The 17,032-nt window shown below is 42.4% G+C and overlaps 1 protein-coding gene across 2 annotated transcripts in view; it reads right to left on the minus strand.

The window, feature by feature from the left end:
• Znf385b (zinc finger protein 385B) overlaps nucleotides 1-17,032 on the minus strand; it is a 391,151-nt gene that overhangs the window by 94,855 nt on the left and 279,264 nt on the right. The window lies entirely within an intron of this gene.

Raw genomic sequence — 17,032 nt, forward strand, 5'->3', positions numbered from 1 at the left:
TTAAAATCCTAGCTAAATTGAAAGCTAGAGAAAATGGCCTTTAGTAATTTATCATCATGACAATTATTAGAATTCTAAGTCTGAAGGGTGATAAGTAGGTAGAATCAATCTAAGCCACCTACTGAGTAAGCACAACTGTCCTGTGGTTGTTGGTCTCCCGCAAGGGAGTTCCATTCATGAGGCCTCAGAGGTGACTGTCATAAAAAGTGTGCAACACAGAGGTCCTCAGGGCCTGGTAAGTCACTCTGTACTAACAAATTCAGATCAAACAGAATGCAATGGGGAAAATAACTCAGGAACACACTTCCCCATCAGTGAAGGTCAGGATACTCAGCCAGTCAGCTCACCCAGTCACATCTCTATGCTAATAGACAGGCTGGAGACCGACCTAGCCTCCACTGTTCATTAGCATAAAAACTTAGCAGCTGTTTACCATTTCATTAGCATTTTAACGACACGCAATTTGCCACGTTAAACACAGATTGTTTTAAAGTACTGATGGATCTTTTGAACAAGCCAGGCTTGCACTATCCCTTCTTCACCTTCCTCTCACTGCTTCTGCTTCTCTTTTTTATGGACTGCTTCACCAAGACAGAATGTTTCCAAGACAGAATGCTGCTTCTGCAGACCGAAATAAAAGACAAAGCACAGACACCAACCCCCAACCCCCTTTCTGGTCACAAGTTATTTCACGCTTTGATCCTCTGTCATTTTATTCTAGATTTTGCTACTGCTGCTGGCAAGTCTTTCTTGTCACCTTTGGGTAACTGAAAGTCAGTGAGTGTTGTGAGAAATTTGGCTAAAACGCCTTGCACCCTGCAAGAAAATGTTCCACTTCTCTGAAAGTCAAAAGACTTGCTGAGATTATAAAAGAAGAAAGAAAAATGAAAGAAAGAAAAGAAAAATGGTTAACACTGAAATAATAAGCATTTTCATGCAAAAGGTCCCCCTTGGGGGTCTAACGGGAAAGGGGGTTATTAAATAAAGTGCAGTTTATTAAAATTAAAAAAAGTGTGCTTAAATTTAAAGTGTAGGTATAAAGACAGGCAGCTAGCTACAAAAGGACACTGGTGGTTCACACCTTGGGCGAGAAGGACATGACTGACTGCTAAGGGAGTCTTTGGCTTTTCTGCAGTTATTCAGCAATCTGTGTGACTCTATATGTGTGTGCATGGGTGACTCTGGTGACTGTGTGCTCGAAGGGGTCGGCTGTGGATAGAGGACACAGGAAGAAGACTGGTATCCTATTCTGTCACTTTGTGACTCAGTGATATTTGAAGTAGGGTCTCTCATTGAACCTGAAGCTACCTACACTGGTCGCTGGTCAGCCAAAGATCTCTGACCATCCTCCTATCTCTGCCCTGTCCCAATAGTTTCCAACACTGGGGTTACAGGTACACTGTACTCTGCAAACTTTTCAGTGGATGTTGGCATCCAAACTCAGCAAGCACCCATATCCAGGAACTATCTCTCCATCAACAGGGTTTTGCTGTTGTTGTTGTTGTTTTAATTACTAACTGTGCCAGTTAGTTTTTGTCAACTTCCACAAACTAGAGTCACTTCTAAAATAGGAACTTTAATTGAGGAACTGCCTCCATCAAATTGGGATGTAGTGTATCTGCAGGGCTTTTTCTTGATTAATGATTGATATGGGAGGGCCCAGCCCACTGTGCCTAGCGCCATCTCTAGACTGGTGGTCCAAGACAGAGCAAGCCAGGGAATGGAGTAGGTAATCAGGGTTCCTCCATGATCTCTGCAACAGTTCCTGCCTCTATTACCTTGATAGTGCACTGTAACCTGTAAGATAAAATGAACCTTTTCTTCCTCCAGTTGATTTGATCAGAAAATCCAAAGATTTTTCTCACAGCAATACAGGGACACTAACTGTATTAGGCCAGTGTGTAAAGCACCGAGTTTCATATAAATGGATAAAGCCAAAATAGGGGTTCACTTTATTTGATGAGGCTTTTTATATGATATATTTATCAAACTCCCTGTTAAAATCACACATGTACATATACACACACATACTCACACACTTCTTTGGTTCTAGTGAATTCTTTTCTGGGAGAAGAGGCAGTAGAAGAAGCAGGGAGGGAAGAAAGTAGAGGGGCAAGAGCTGGTTTCCTGCTCAAGGTCAGGGAGGAGAGACAAGGTCAGAGTCCTAGTTTGACGTGCCCAAGGCCGTCTACTTGGTGTCGTTAACTTACCAACACACAAGGTTCCTTCCTTTGGTGGTACAGTTTACTAACTCACCATGGCAAGGTACACTACTTTGGGGCACAGTTACAGTTTTCTGAGTCTTGACAAATAGAAGTTATATTTATCTATCCTACGAAGCCAGTAATACGTGAAAGACTTACCACTGTGATCATAAAAAAAAAATCCTATTATTTCAGCCAACTGCCTCTGTAACATAATAGGTACCTTATCATGTCAATGGATTATGTCATAATCCATCACAATGAAAGCTCATTTGAGGGCCAAGTGACAGTAGGAATGATTGCCTTCGTCTCTGACCTTTAGAAATGTGATCTTGAAGGCCCTTTTAGGTTATAATCCCAAGGCTTCCTGGTGCCTCATCTTTGTGCCACAACAGAAACAAACAAAGCATCTGACTCTCAGAAATGAGAGCTGGTCAACCAAGTGAGGAACCATTTACAGGGTGAGCCTGAGTCTGTTCCCTACCATGTAGGGTTTGTGCCTCATGCCGTTATCAGGCATGTTCCTTCAGCAAGGACTGAAATAGAAAACTTAACGTGCCACAGATGCCAAATATGGAACTCCTAAAGATTTCTCTAAAGAAATTAAACTGACTGGCAGTTCATTCTTTTCATTGCTTTCCTGGCTTGGCAGCCCCTTGATTTGTAGGTCTGGACCATCACAACATAAAAACCAACCACTCTTCTCCCAGTCCGTTTGTCAGGAACATGGAAAAGACTAAGAGGTCTACTGAGCAAGCATGGGCACCACGAGGTAGCCACCTGAATAAAGGATGAGACTGATAAAGCTTTGCTGCTAAAGACGGACACAGAATGAGATCACTGCACTGTGGACCAAGTACATTACACATGGCCCCGGTATTATGTGCACAGATGTATATAGAGATGCATGCCAATGTATACTCATATACACACATATCCTTATATACTCATTTGATCCTTACAGCAGACCACTAAACAAGCAAGATATTATTAGCCTGATTTCAGAGATGGGGCGCTGAGGCACAGAGTGACTACAACTTTATGAAGTTGATAAATGCAGGTGCGATAATTCAAATCTAGACAGTTTGAGTTCTGGTTGCTGGTTTTTGTTACCAGATTATTGCTGAAGACATTTTCACTACCTAGCTACATTCTCTAGCTGTAGAGAAGAAGCATTTAAACTTAAACCAAGCTATCTAAAATATTAAATATGCAAACAAAAATCCTTTGCTGCTAGGGATGAGCTAAAACTCTTGACATTAACATAAGTGTCTGATACAGAGATTAACTATAAGGTCTAAATTTTTTTTAAAGTCCTATCAGACCTAGTTCTAGAATATATTGATTTAAAAATAATCTTCCCCAAAGAGTCAAATTATTTCATTCAATCAATAGTTATAAGGGAGCAGCAAGGTAAGGTATTGATGTGTTTATACACTGTGTCAGGATTTATTTTACTTTTAAGAGAGAATAAAAACTACTAATAACAAATACAAGAATTACTGATATTCTACAACATGCAAGTCACTATGCAGGTGAACTGTACCCCAAGTTATAAGAGAACCCCATAATGTTTCTATTACTGTCTCCATTTTCCAGAAGAGAATGCTGAAATTTAGAGCGATTGAGATCACTCAGTAGGTGCTACAGCATGTGTGGTGGTTTGAATGGGTATGGCCCCTATAGACTTGTGTGTTTAAATGCTTGACCAATAGGAAATGGTACTATTAGGAGGTGTGGCCTCGTTGGAGGAAGTGTGTTATTCTGGGAGTGGGCTTTGAGAACTCTTACACTCAAGCTTTGCCCAGTGTGGCACACAGTTTTTCTTCTACTTCTTTTGGCCCAAGATGTGGAAGTCTCAGCTCTCTCTAGCACTGTTCCTCTCCAGCACCCTGTCTGCCTGCATGCAACCATATTTCCCATCATGATGATAACAGACTAAACCTCTGAACTGTAGGCCAGCCCAGTTGAATGTTTTCCTCCTGGGCATATACCCAAAGGATTCCCCGGCATGCAATAAAGACACATGCTCCATTATGTTCATAGCAGCCTTATTTATAATAGCCAAAAGCTGGAAAGAACCCAGATGCCCCTCAAAGGAGGAATGGATACAGAAAATGTGGTATATTTACACAATGGAATACTACTCAGCAATTAGAAACAATGAATTCACAAAATTTTTAGGCAAATGGTTTGATCTGGAAAATATCATCCTAAGCGAGGTAACCCAATCACAAAAGAATACACATGGAATGCAATCTCTGATAAGTGGATATTAATTAGCCCAGAAGCCCTGAATACCCAAGGCACAAATTGCATAACAAATGACTCCCATGAAGAAGTATGGAGAGGGTCCTGATCCTGGGAAGGATTAATCTAGCATTGGAACGGAATATAAGGACAGAGAAAAAGGAGGGAGGTGATTGGAGAAGAGATGGAGAAAAGAAGGTTTATGGGACATATGGGGAGGGGGGATCCGGGAAAGGGGAAATCATTTGGAATGTAAACAAAGAATATAGAAAATAAAAATATTAAAAAAAGAAAAAAAAGAAAAAGAAAAAAAAATAAGTTGCCATGGTCATGGTGTCTCCTTACGGCAGTAAAATCCCTAGAGCAGACTAGATCCAAACTCCTGCTCCTGACTTGAAAACTTAGTGGGATACACAAAAGTTAACTGTGAAAAGGTTGTGCCATAGGGAGTGAGAGGTCAGGGCAAATGGAAGAGCACTTGCTTGCCATGAGGGAACAAAGTCTTGTGCCCGAGGCACAGCCAGTGTCGTGTCTGCTTCAACAACTGTGTGGATGTCGTGTGTTGTCAATGCAATGTTTGGGAGGTTCAAGGGGGAAAGTAATTGCATGTGGTTGTATGCTGGGTTCATCAACACTTCTCTAGATGAACTGACTACTAAGACAAACCTTGAGGAGGAGATAGTCTTTTGTTAGGTGACTATGGAAGAAAGGCACTGCTTAAGCACATCAAAGAAGCCATATATTTAAATGTAACACTGTAGACCTAGAGTTTGTGATTAGAGGTAAAATAATAAAGAGAAGAACTAGAACATCTTCATAACCTTGGAATAAGCAAAGATTTCTTCAAGAGACAGTTGAAGGTATGGATCACAAAAGGAAGATTGAAGTACATATCCTACTAAGAACAGGGAAGCAGCAAAAATATGACTTCAAAAAAATGAAAAGAAAATTGGAAAGATCTAATGATGTATGTGTGTGTGTGTGTGTATCCAATAGATGGATACATAGATGTAGTATAGGTGGTATACATTTAGGTACCTTATCTTTAGAAACATAGTAAAAAATTAGAACAAGAAAAATGAAGAAAAGCCCAAATAGACATTTCACAAAAGTAGTTATTAAAAGAGTCAATAGTTCTACAAAAGATGGTTCATTATGCTTTAGGCATGAAAGAGTTATAACTAAAAGGAGATACTACTATGTAGCCATGAGATTATATCCACAATGAAGATAGACTTTAAGCATTGACCCAGCAGCTAGGACTCAAGAATGAAACATAAATTGTTGCAACTACTTGGAAAAAAATCTATTTGACAATATCCCCATCCACTTAGTACATCATCCCCTGTAACTCAGCAATTCTGCTTCTAGACAGAGACTGGACAGAAGTAGTAAGTATTATAGAATAATCCCAGCAACAGGAGTCCCAACTGGAAAAGAGTCCATCAACACATCAACTACAGAAAGAATAAAATAATTTTCAGATCTTATAGAACAAAACATTCCTAACAGTGGACTCTGGCAGTGAGAACAAAGGATGGCAAATTATATCTACATTAGTGAGTAGTAGATTGCTTGAGAAAAACAATGTTGAGGAAAAGACCTGTGGGAGTAGGCAGAGATGATAAACTCGTGAGAAGCGCATGGCGAGGCACATTCAACCTATGCTGTTGGGATCATGGCTGTCTCTAAGGTGAGAGCAGAAGGCAGTGGGAGATGGAGTGACAGAGGGCAGCATGACAGTGTCGTATCTTTTCCTTCAGCTGAGGGCCAGGTACACTGTTATGCTGTTTTTCACATTCCTTCAACGGTGAGAAGATGTCTCTCTATGAAGTCCTGTGTGCCAACCCATTGCACCAGCAGGGCTCCTGGGGTGCCTTTCTGTATACATTGACAGCTGTTTCTAGAAACAGGATCAGTGCTGTTCAGAAAACATTTCCACAAATAAGAAAAAAACAAAACAAAACCCTGTGGACTGGCAAGATAGTTCTGTGGTTGAGAGTACTGGCTGCCCTTCCATAGGACCAGGGTTCAATTCCCAGCAACCACATGGTAGCTCACGACAGTCTTAACTCCAGTTGTAGAAGATCTGAAGATCTGACACTTTCATGACAATGCACATAAAATAGGATTAAGTAAATTATTAAAAAGAAAAAGGAAAAGAAAAATCGCTCCACTAAAAGGACATTTCCAAACGCTGTCATACAGTGTGTTTAGCGAGATCTGAGTTCCCTCTTCCATGGTCAGCTTGATTGTGCTCTGAGTGATCTGTCAGTTAATGGCCATTCCATGATGCTGGTGCTTCTTCCTGGCCTTACAAAAGAAGGGACTGATGTCCATGATGTCTAAGGGACTAGTGTGTATGTGGAAGTCTAAGGTTATATGATTTTAAAAAGATTATTTGATTTAATATGTGGAAGTGTTTTGCTGCCATGTGTGGACCTTGTGCCCATGGGGGTGTGGGACAGAAGAAGACATCAGATTCTTTGGAGGTGGCGTTACAGACACTTGTGAGTTTTCATATAGGTGTCGGGGAATGAGCCCAGAGCCTCTCGGCCACTGAGCTACCTCGTCAGCACTCCGAGGCTATGTAATATTGACTGTTGGCATTTGGGCCTTGGGGCAGCTGAAGTTCCCTGTGCCCAAAGAGAGATTCCTCAGCAGCTGCCACTGAAGAAGCCTGAGGAGATGCTGCATTTAGGAAGGAGCCCTTGGAAGCCCCACGCTCTGTCTGTGTGCAAGCACTGAGGTTCTGCCTGAGAAAGCAGCGGTGGAGTCATGATGGATTGTAAGCCATGATGTCCTTCAATTTACCAGGAATGCACAGCTTTTATATAAAATGATGAATTCATCAGGAAGATGGTGTTTCTCATGCTGTGGCAGCAGAGTACACACAGCCAGGTAGCGATTGATTTCTCTCTGACTCTCTGGCCCACATACTGAATTTCTTATATTTAAATGCTGAAAGAACGAGATTTATTTACTATGTAGTGCACATGTTGGTTTAGGTAAGTACGTGACAGGTTTTGCTGCAGTTGGCAATCTTTTGAGACAAATAGGAGCATTTCACAATTTAAGTTTAGACGGCCAAAGCTGAATTAGAAATATTTCAGCTTTATTATAGTTCTTCTAACTTGCTCCCAATAGGATGAAGAACAGCCGTGCAAGATGGAAGACTCAAAGATGGGAACACAGGCTTCTGACAGATGCCTTCTCCAGCTTTTTAATACACCTGACTTATCAAAGGGAAATGCCATGTGCTGCTTCCTGAATTACCAAGTGTTTAGAGAAGCCAGAATGATCTCCAGACATGGATTTACTAAAACTGTCTGAGGATAGGCATGGCCTGAGAGGTCACAGGAGCCTGGTGACTTTTTTTTCTTTGGCTAAAAGACTCAGAGAGACGGTCCCAAGCTTTGTCCACTCAGTGACTCCCAGCCTTGGCATCCAAACTTCATGCAATTAACAGTTTCAAGCTGTTTAGACAAACACAGCAACGGTTTTTGCTGTCCCCACCTAGCATGCTAGAAAGCTAACTGTACCATAGAACTATGGCTTATTTTAGAAAGTGTTCTAAAAAAGTCTCTCATAGGTAAGACAACCGTGTTTCCCAAGTGATCGGATATTCCTATAGAAGTTCTATCTCATATAATATTAGAGGTAGATAGAGTTTAGATTATTATAGTTTAGAATTGATTTGAGTAAAGTAAGATTTCACTATGACACCTGACAGGTAAACCAAGCTGAGTCCACAGTCCACGGTCACCGCTTTGAATATTTAAGTTGGCACCACCTAAGTTGTATAAGAATTACAGGTTGAATATTGTAATTATTATCATCTTCTTTCTTGGGGAATTAGAGAAGGGTCGGGATAAGGTCTCTTATAGCTCAGGCTAGCCCTGAGTGAACTCACTGTGTCACTGAGATCATTGTTCTATTGTTCTTGCCTCTACCTCTTAAGAACCATGGTTGTAGATATGCCCCGCCCTGGAAGGCATCCTTGTCTTCAGTCATTTAAGTTCATATTGCTGTGTTTTGCTTTCTAACTTTGAATTTCAACAGAAAAAAAAAAACTGATAGAAGAAAAACTGATGTGGCCACGAACCGCCATTTCTCCCCAGTTTAAAGCTTAGCAGAAGACTGATTGCAGCACCTCATTTTGAATAAATCTTTTAATTTCCCCAAAGGGAAAAGGTGAGATCAACAGAGTTTATTAAACCCGGGCTTTTAACCACATGGCTTAGATCAATACAACTAATTCAAACAGCGCTGTGGTAGGGGATGCTCACACTTGGGTCGGTGGGGTTATAGGGCAGTGAACTCACTGCCTGAAAAGACACCTTTCCCCAAGCAATGGCAATGGGCCTTCTGCTGGAGCAGATCAAAGCAGCAGGCCCTTCTGGCCTCTGGCTCTTTTTGGGCCAGCCTCTCACAAAGGGCCAGCAGGAAGGGGGCTGGATCCAGGCGCTCAGGAGGCCAGTGCACCAGCTGCTGCTGTAAATTCTAGCTCCAGGACACGAAATGTTTCATGCCCTGGTGAGAAAGATTTTCAGTTTCTCCATTCAATATCTAGACTATTTATATTTAAGAACTTAAAAGGGGTAAGTGGGGGAGGAATTGTGGTATACAGTAAATAATACACTTAAAAAGATACCCTCCCCTCACCCAAGCTTGCTCAATTTCAGGAAACAGGGCATTTGAGCTGCCTGAACCTTCTATTCCTACCTTGGTAGAGAGGAAAAGGTTTCCTGGATTTAAATATTAACCAAACACTTCAAAGCTATTAAAAAAATCAAACTGTTGTTGTTCCCCTCATCCCCACAAAGCAATAGACTCCCAGAAAACACAGCTTGGGTGATGCATTTATAAAAGGATAAAGAAGTATAAGATATGTTCTATGGGGGTGTGGTGAGGTGTGGGGGAAGGGAGTGCCTCGGGGAGCCCGTGCCCAGGCATCCCTTCCCCCCCCAGGAACCAGCCACATGTATTCAGAGCTTGGGGAGGGGAGTTAAGAGGGTAGTAAAGGCAGAGAAAGAAAGAGAGGGAGGGAGTAGAGAAGTAGAGGCCAGCCATGATCACGTGGAGAGAGGGGAAGGGAAGAGGGAAGGGAAGAAAGAGCCAAAGAGGGCAGGACAGAAGCAAGAGTGGTGAAGCAAGAGTATGCCTTTCCTGTGGGCCAGGCAGGAAAACTGCCTGCCAGTGGACTATTAACAATCACGGCAGCCATCATCGAAGGGGCTACCCCTGGCTCTCACCACCATGAATGGAGCCGGTCTTCCCTGGAGGCAGAGATGGCTCCTAGGTGACATCCAGGAGCACAAGGATCATGAAGACCACTGCTATATCCCCAGGGAGCCTGCTAGCCAACCCCACTACACAGGATGGGGTGGGCGTGTGTGAGTGAGGAATGAGGTGATATCAGGGCTGATAGGGGAGACAGAAAGACATGATGGTAGCTGCAAGTGCCTTAGATCTGCAAAAGGGTGCAGAATCTGCATCATTTCCTCATCCAGAATTTCCCAGGTTTATCTCCTAGAAGGCCCACCCCGTGATCTTTTTCTTGTGTAGCAAAAGCAGAACAAAGCAAAAATCACAGGAGTCTCATCTCTTAGAAAGAAGGGACATGAAACGCCCCCAAGCACAAGGAGCTACATAACTGGAGAACTGTGCTATCACCCTCACTGTGACAAACCTACAGGGAGCCCCCTGGACAACCCCCCCCCCCGGGGGTCCTCATACTCCACAGGATAGCTTTAGCGGGTGTTTAGCAGACTGGCCAATGCCTGGCTTGATGTTTTGCCACCTCTGACATCCTGGTAATGGATTCCACTTGTCTCAGTCAAGCAGCGGCTCCTGAGCCCCGAGTGATATGCAAAACAGCATCAGATAAGGCCCTGCATGAATGCCCAGGACAGTCTGCACTGGGAGTGATCCTGCAGAGATGATAGCCCTGCTCTGTGCCTTGTGTCTGCTCTTGTACTAGCACACTGGCTTTGTTCTAGCTGTGTTCTTGTTTGGCAATTCTTTCTTCTTCCTGTGTGTGTTCATGTATGTGCAGACACTTGTGTGTGAGCACGCTCACATGTGTTGGTACGTGTACACGCATGTGTGTGTGGACATGCATGAGTGTGCTCATGTATGTAGTCCAGAGGACAACCTGGAATCTGGTTCCAAGGAATCACTGTTTATTTTTACATTTTTAAATTTTTTTTAAAGACAGATTCTCTTACTTTCCTGGGCTCACAAAATAAGTTAGACTGTCTCTGCCTCCCCAGCCCTGGGCTTGCAAGTGCAAGCCACCATGCCGGGCATGTTTTTCAGTGGGTTCTGAACTCAGGCTGCCCTGACAAGGCAATTTTACTAACTAGGCTATCTCCCAAGTCTGTTTGTCCATCCTCCCTTTCCTTCTAACTTAAAAAACATACTTATCAACTTCCCTGCAGTTTTTATAACTTGACTTTGGTGTTTTCTCTATCTTGCTGTTCTTCTCCATGTAGTAAATGGTATCCTAACATTATATAAATAGTGTATATTATGCCCAGCATCATAAGGTGTTTACTGTAGGTAAGCAGTTTAACATCATCCACGATTACTTTTGTATGTTGTGACGGTGCCTGTAATCTATTCCCAGGAAATCTCTAGTAAACCACATGGTATCATTAACTACAGTCATCTTGTGCTGACTGTGGAATCACTAGATTTATCCTTTCTATGTAAGTGCGGGTCTGTATCACTGCTCGCACTGCCCTCCCTGATTCCCCCTCCTTTGCTGAGTTCCTTGCTATTCTGCTTTTATGCTTTTGAATCTTGTTAACGATTGGACATAGCTGTGTGGATTTTGTCTCTCCGACTGGCTTATCTAGTTAGCTAATCATACTTTTTGTCCATATTTCTGCAAACAATGTGATGTTTTTAAAGCTAGATAATATTCCTTACATGGACATGGACTATCTTTTAAAGTTCCCAAATTATTTTCCCTTGCTCACTCAAACTGATTTTCTGGGTTCACTATTACCTTCTTTCTGTACGCTTTCTCCTCATGGAATTGCTTACCCCTGTGCAACACTTAGCTCATCAGAAACCTGTGGGGAGGGTGGGCACAATGGGCTTTTAATGAGGAACCCACAAAAGTAAAGAATTGTATCATAGCATTCATTCCTCTTCTTTTCAATGGTTTATGGCACAATGCAGGCGAGGATCGGAATGTTTCCCTTCAGAACCATCTATTTTAACTCTTGGTCTCTTCTAGACTTCACACAGCTTTCTAAGCAACTGCTTCTTTAAAAGGCACCAATGCAAAGGAAAAAAAAAGCATAAAAATGGACCTGACGCTCCTTGAATACACCTTGATGAAGCATGTTCCAGGTAAAGTTCCCAAATTGCATAATCTCTACTCATTTTCAAACTCCGGGTGATTTGTCTGTCTCTTTCTAACAGCCCAGATCTCTGACTTTCCCCTATCTGCCGCCCTCCACCCCAACCCCGACTCCCATCTGCCAACCTTTCCCGCCCCTCATCTTTTCCTGTTTTGTCTTATTGTCTCTTTGCTCACCCCTCATCATAATACTACTGGAGTGAGAGATTACTCATATAATCTTGCCTCTGCCTCCTTTGCAGTTGGCTGTGTTAATTCTGTTTTCATTCCTTTTAGACTCTTCCATTATAAATTAAGAGACTGCAAGCAAGATGACATGAGGATCTGGTGAAGACACAAGTCTAGTAGGCCAGACATCTGTGGTTACGTCTCACGTGGTTGTGTTGGCTGTAACACCTGAGGAATGATTTCCCACATGCTTCTACTGAGGTATATGTACTGAAACTGTGGGGGGGGCGGCACTCTAGGAACTTAGCTACAGCATGGACATTGAGTGTGTATTTTTACAGAAACTCCTCATTGTGTTCTCTGGGTCATCCAAGCAGTATTGTTTGCTCCTCAGGGAGGGCTCATGGTCCTCCTACAGATACTAAATAGACTTCTGATATAGATATCTAGTAAGGTGTCTTCTAGAGTCCTGGGTGGATTATGACCATCCCATGCTTCTCTGAAGCTATATCATGAAGTGATATACACGAGTAAACAATTTAATAAAAAAAAAAAGCAAACATGTGGTGCTTTGCTGAGGTGTAGCTTAATTTGTAACTGCTTGCTGTGCAAGCGTGAGGACCCGAGGATGCAAGTTTCCCTGGCGCTCCTTGGGCAGCTACTCTTGTTCAGTCAGTGAGCTCCAGGTTCCATAGAAGACTCTATGACAAAATGTAAATGGCAGACATATGCACACATAGGAACACAAACACACATACATGTCGCATGCACACGTAGCAAATGGCAGTCAAAGAAAAGAAAGACATTATACCCAGCGGTTAGAGCAGCAGACAGAGGAATAGACCCAGTTCCTTCTCAAATGGCGTGCAACCCCTACTGTGATGACCCCATGGAGCAACACAGCCAGGGAGACCACACATCACAGATCCTGAATGGCCGTGGGAACATTAATGAGCTCTGGCTTTAACACACTAGTTTCTGTTGCAAGAGTTCAACAAACCCTCAGTGTTCACACCTCCGGTCCACCAGTGAGGCGGAATACAAGAACTTGATGCTGTTTCAATGTTTTCCAAACAACCTAAAAGTCCCACCGGGGCCAGTGGTGAGATAAAAACATCTTCCTGCTGCCAAGGATTCCCAGGTCCTTTCCTAACAGTAACATTTATTCATGTTTTTCAAACAGCAATATTGAAAGAAATAGGGGGAAATGGTAAGAAAACAAAGCGGTAACTTTCAGGTAGGAGTGAGGGTGTCACAAATACCTATTTTACACACAAAAGCCTCCCCCACTGACTCGCACACTACTCCCTCTGGGGAGCTTTACCTACCAGCTGCCCCAAGAGAGTTCTATGCCAAAGAGCTGAAACAAACAAACCTTGGGCTTGACTTAAACTAGATGGACCGGGCCATTTCAGCCCAAAATGTGCCCTAAACTTATGTGACAGGAACACAAATCTCCCGCGTCACTCCATTTCATTGAAGTCACTATTTTGTCCATATGAATGTGGACTCAGACTCAGCTCCAAGAGACTTCCAGAAGACAAGAGAAAAGAGGAGGGGCAATTCTCTCACAGTCGGTTAAATACATGCTTTAGTTTTTATTCAGCAGTTATTCTAAGACAAACTTCCAAAGCAAAAAAAGAAACTGTAGCTCAGACAGACAGACACGGAATCAACCAAGCGCATCGTTAACCTCCATAATACACTTTCAACAGAAACAAGTTAGGAAAACCAGAAGAAAGGTGAGGGGAGGCTAGGCGTGAGCAGGCAGGGGTGGGGGTGGGTGGGTCTAAAAATGAGCAAGTGTTATTCTTTTCCCCCACCCTGATTCTGATGTCTCCCCTTTTCTGCAGCTTTTGAACAATTTTATATTTCCGTCACACTCTTCGTGGAGAAGTTGTCTGTGGTGTCAATGCCGAGCAGCAAAGCTTACCTTCACTTTAAAGATTACAGTCCGCTCTCACGCCTTCGCTCACGCGCGGTGCTCTGCATTACACTGAGAGATAAATTCTTCCATCATTTCAACCCCGTGCTACTGCGAGATGTGGCGCTAGGAAACGGCCAGCAGGCACCGCGTCTGAACAAATCACAGGTCCTGTAATTGCTGTCTAGCTCTAATTACTATAGAGGAGATAGAGGAGAGTGTTTGCAACTCGATTCCAGGGAGAGGGCTGGCTACCTTCTGACGACACCCAACCAAATATATCCTAAAAGACTGACAAGTCACTTTCTTTATTTTAATTTTTCTCAATCTCCCGTGTGCTCCACAGTGGCAAGATAAATCAGATACCCGTCTCTTCCTCCAACAAAACAGCTCAAAGCCCACAAAGTATTTACCACGATGATTTGGAATTCTCTGTATCACTTGGATTTCAAGAGGTTGTTTTGTTTTTCCTAAATGGGCAGCCAGATCTACAATTTAAATTTGCTTTTTATTTCAGAGCAGAACCTGTTCCCAAATAGGCCCAATTTGTATTTTGTTAGCAGAGAACAGTTTATTTACAAGCTATTTGGTATGGAAAAAAAAGTACTTTCTTTCCCATGGAAATTTAGGTTTTAAGTAAAGATTCAGAGCATATAATTAAAAAAGGCTAAGGCTTATGACAATTTGATGTTGACAACATTAGCAGTGATGTCTATGCATTCCAACTCAAAACCCTAATTTCAGTTATGTGGGTGAATTATCCTGTTGAAATTAGCACTTGTCTAGGCTTGGGAGTGAAATGATACAGTATCTACTCACATATTGAACTAATGCCGCCCTCCATCTCCTGGCATTTGGGTCAGAGTAAGGATGAGTTGTGATCTGTCCATGTTACATGGTGTGGTTATCGCTGATGTAGGGGCTTTGGGACTTTTTTTTTGTCACCACTACAGGTGAATTTAGTTAGAGAACATCTCAACGATGTTTGCACATACCTTGTGCAACTCAGTACCATTACCAGCCAGAGCCAATGTTTCAAAATCAATTATGTCAGGTTTGTACAATCTTGACCAGGGAAAGATAAACCTACTATAAAAATTAGAGGCAGAGTTCAAAACTGAGATTTTAACATTCGTTCTTAAAAGTTGAGTGCTTCTCCAGGCTCTATAAACTCAGGCATGAGCACCTTCAATTGGACACGGTGGGCTAGCTCTGAGCTTTCTTCCCGCTGAGTAACGTGTGTCTTATTCACATAGTATTTAGTCTCCAAGGAGTAACGTAAAAAAAAAAAATCATGCTGGGGTCCTGCCATTTTGTAAAATTAAACTTTCACTCATGATGAATCTCTCTTAAGGACTCTCTGGCTCATTAGAGACTTTTTCTTTCAAAGCATTCCTCCTTGATGCATTATTTTGGGCCTGATTATTGGAGAACCTTTCAGGACTGTCTCTGGGTTTGCAAGCAGTGAACCTTCAAAGTTTCTTTTTATACTTCTATATATGCTTAGTTTCTGTTGGTGTTCAAAAAGTGTGAGCCCCAACGGAGCTGCATCAGCATCTCCTCAGAATGCCCAGGCCCATCCTGGGTCTCTGGGGCTCAGGGCACCACAACTTGTGTTTTAACAAGCCCCACCTCCAGGTAACCTGAGACAAGTAATCTCTGTAAGCAGGTGGATGGTATAAGAGCAGGAACAGTAGGAGAATGAGATAAAGAATGCAATGCGTTCCCTTGGGGGAAAGACAGACAGACAGAGGCGCTGTAGAGTGGGCGGCCTGCCAATGGCCTATCTAAAGGATGGGAGGAGTTTAGATGGACTCCACACAATTTGCAATACACTAACATAATGTTACCCATTGTACTCAATATTAGGCAATAGATTTCTTAAAGGCACCTTGAATCAACCATGTTCCTATTCACCTGTTTTCTGCTTCTTCCCTCTGAGTTATAGATCCAAAATTCAACACACCCATATAATCTCCTCTCTGCTACTAACTAAATATTTCACAAATTAATTGCCCTTTAAGGTATAATTTTCTCAGCTGATGAGTAAGAATAAAATAATAATTGTATCCCCTGAGGAGAGCTGGGGAACATGATGCTGCAAACTTTTATTACAGTTCCTAGAATATAGGAGGACTTGTGTTATCAGCATCCCTGCACCATCCCCATGGGGCTCCTTCCCAAGGGCTTCAACTCAGCATCTGCTGCCATCTTTAAACTTAACAGAACTATTTATTCCTTTATGTTTTGTAAAATCAGTTAAACATGGGTCTCCATGGAGAACAATGCCTACTTTTGCTGTGTCTAGGACGGGTGTACTTTTTCAGTTCTGATCCTTCATTCATGTCATACCTCCCAGGGCTGCCTCCTTGTTTGTCTTAGTTTATGTCTTTTCTGTTTAAAATAGCATTTTAGATGCCATTTTTCTTTGTGAAGGTATTCTCTACCTTCATAAGAAAAGTATCTTGGCTTCTTCTAAACATGAAATGTTTTCTTTGCCATGTTTATCACAGTTCTGAAGACAGTGACTTGTGTGCTACTGTGTTGACACCTCTTCCCTAGGGAATACTGAGCTCTACAGAGTTAAGAGAGAAGATCTGGTTACTGTTTTGCCTACTGTACTGTGCAGAAAAGGCACTCAATGAAATATCTTGAATGAATGAATGAGATAAAGGGAATAGCATCTGTATTTCACTTTAAGAACTCTGCTATTATACGGTCTTCTTTCCTGGTGATAATTATGAACATTGTCAAGAGTACAGAACCTTCCCCTCACAAATGGGATCCATTCTTTTAGTTTTCCTTTTGAGATAGGGTCTTATATATTCTGGGCTGGCTTCAAACTCACTAGATAGTTGAGGATGACCTTGAACTTCTGATTCTCCTACCTCCATTTCCTGAGTCCTGGGAATATAGGCTTGTTCACCACACAGTTTATTGGATACTGACGACTGAACAAGGGCTTCCTGCAGGCTGTGCAAATGTGCTATCATCAGCCCTGTTATCTCCTGCCCTGAAGTCAAAGCCCAACATTCCAGAATTCAGAAGCATTTTCCTTGAACATGAGATCACAAGTGAGTACTGAATTCCTGGATAGACCCCAGGAACTTT

Source organism: Apodemus sylvaticus, chromosome 5 (genome assembly GCF_947179515.1).
Source record: "Apodemus sylvaticus chromosome 5, mApoSyl1.1, whole genome shotgun sequence".
Taxonomy (NCBI): Eukaryota; Metazoa; Chordata; class Mammalia; order Rodentia; family Muridae; genus Apodemus; species Apodemus sylvaticus.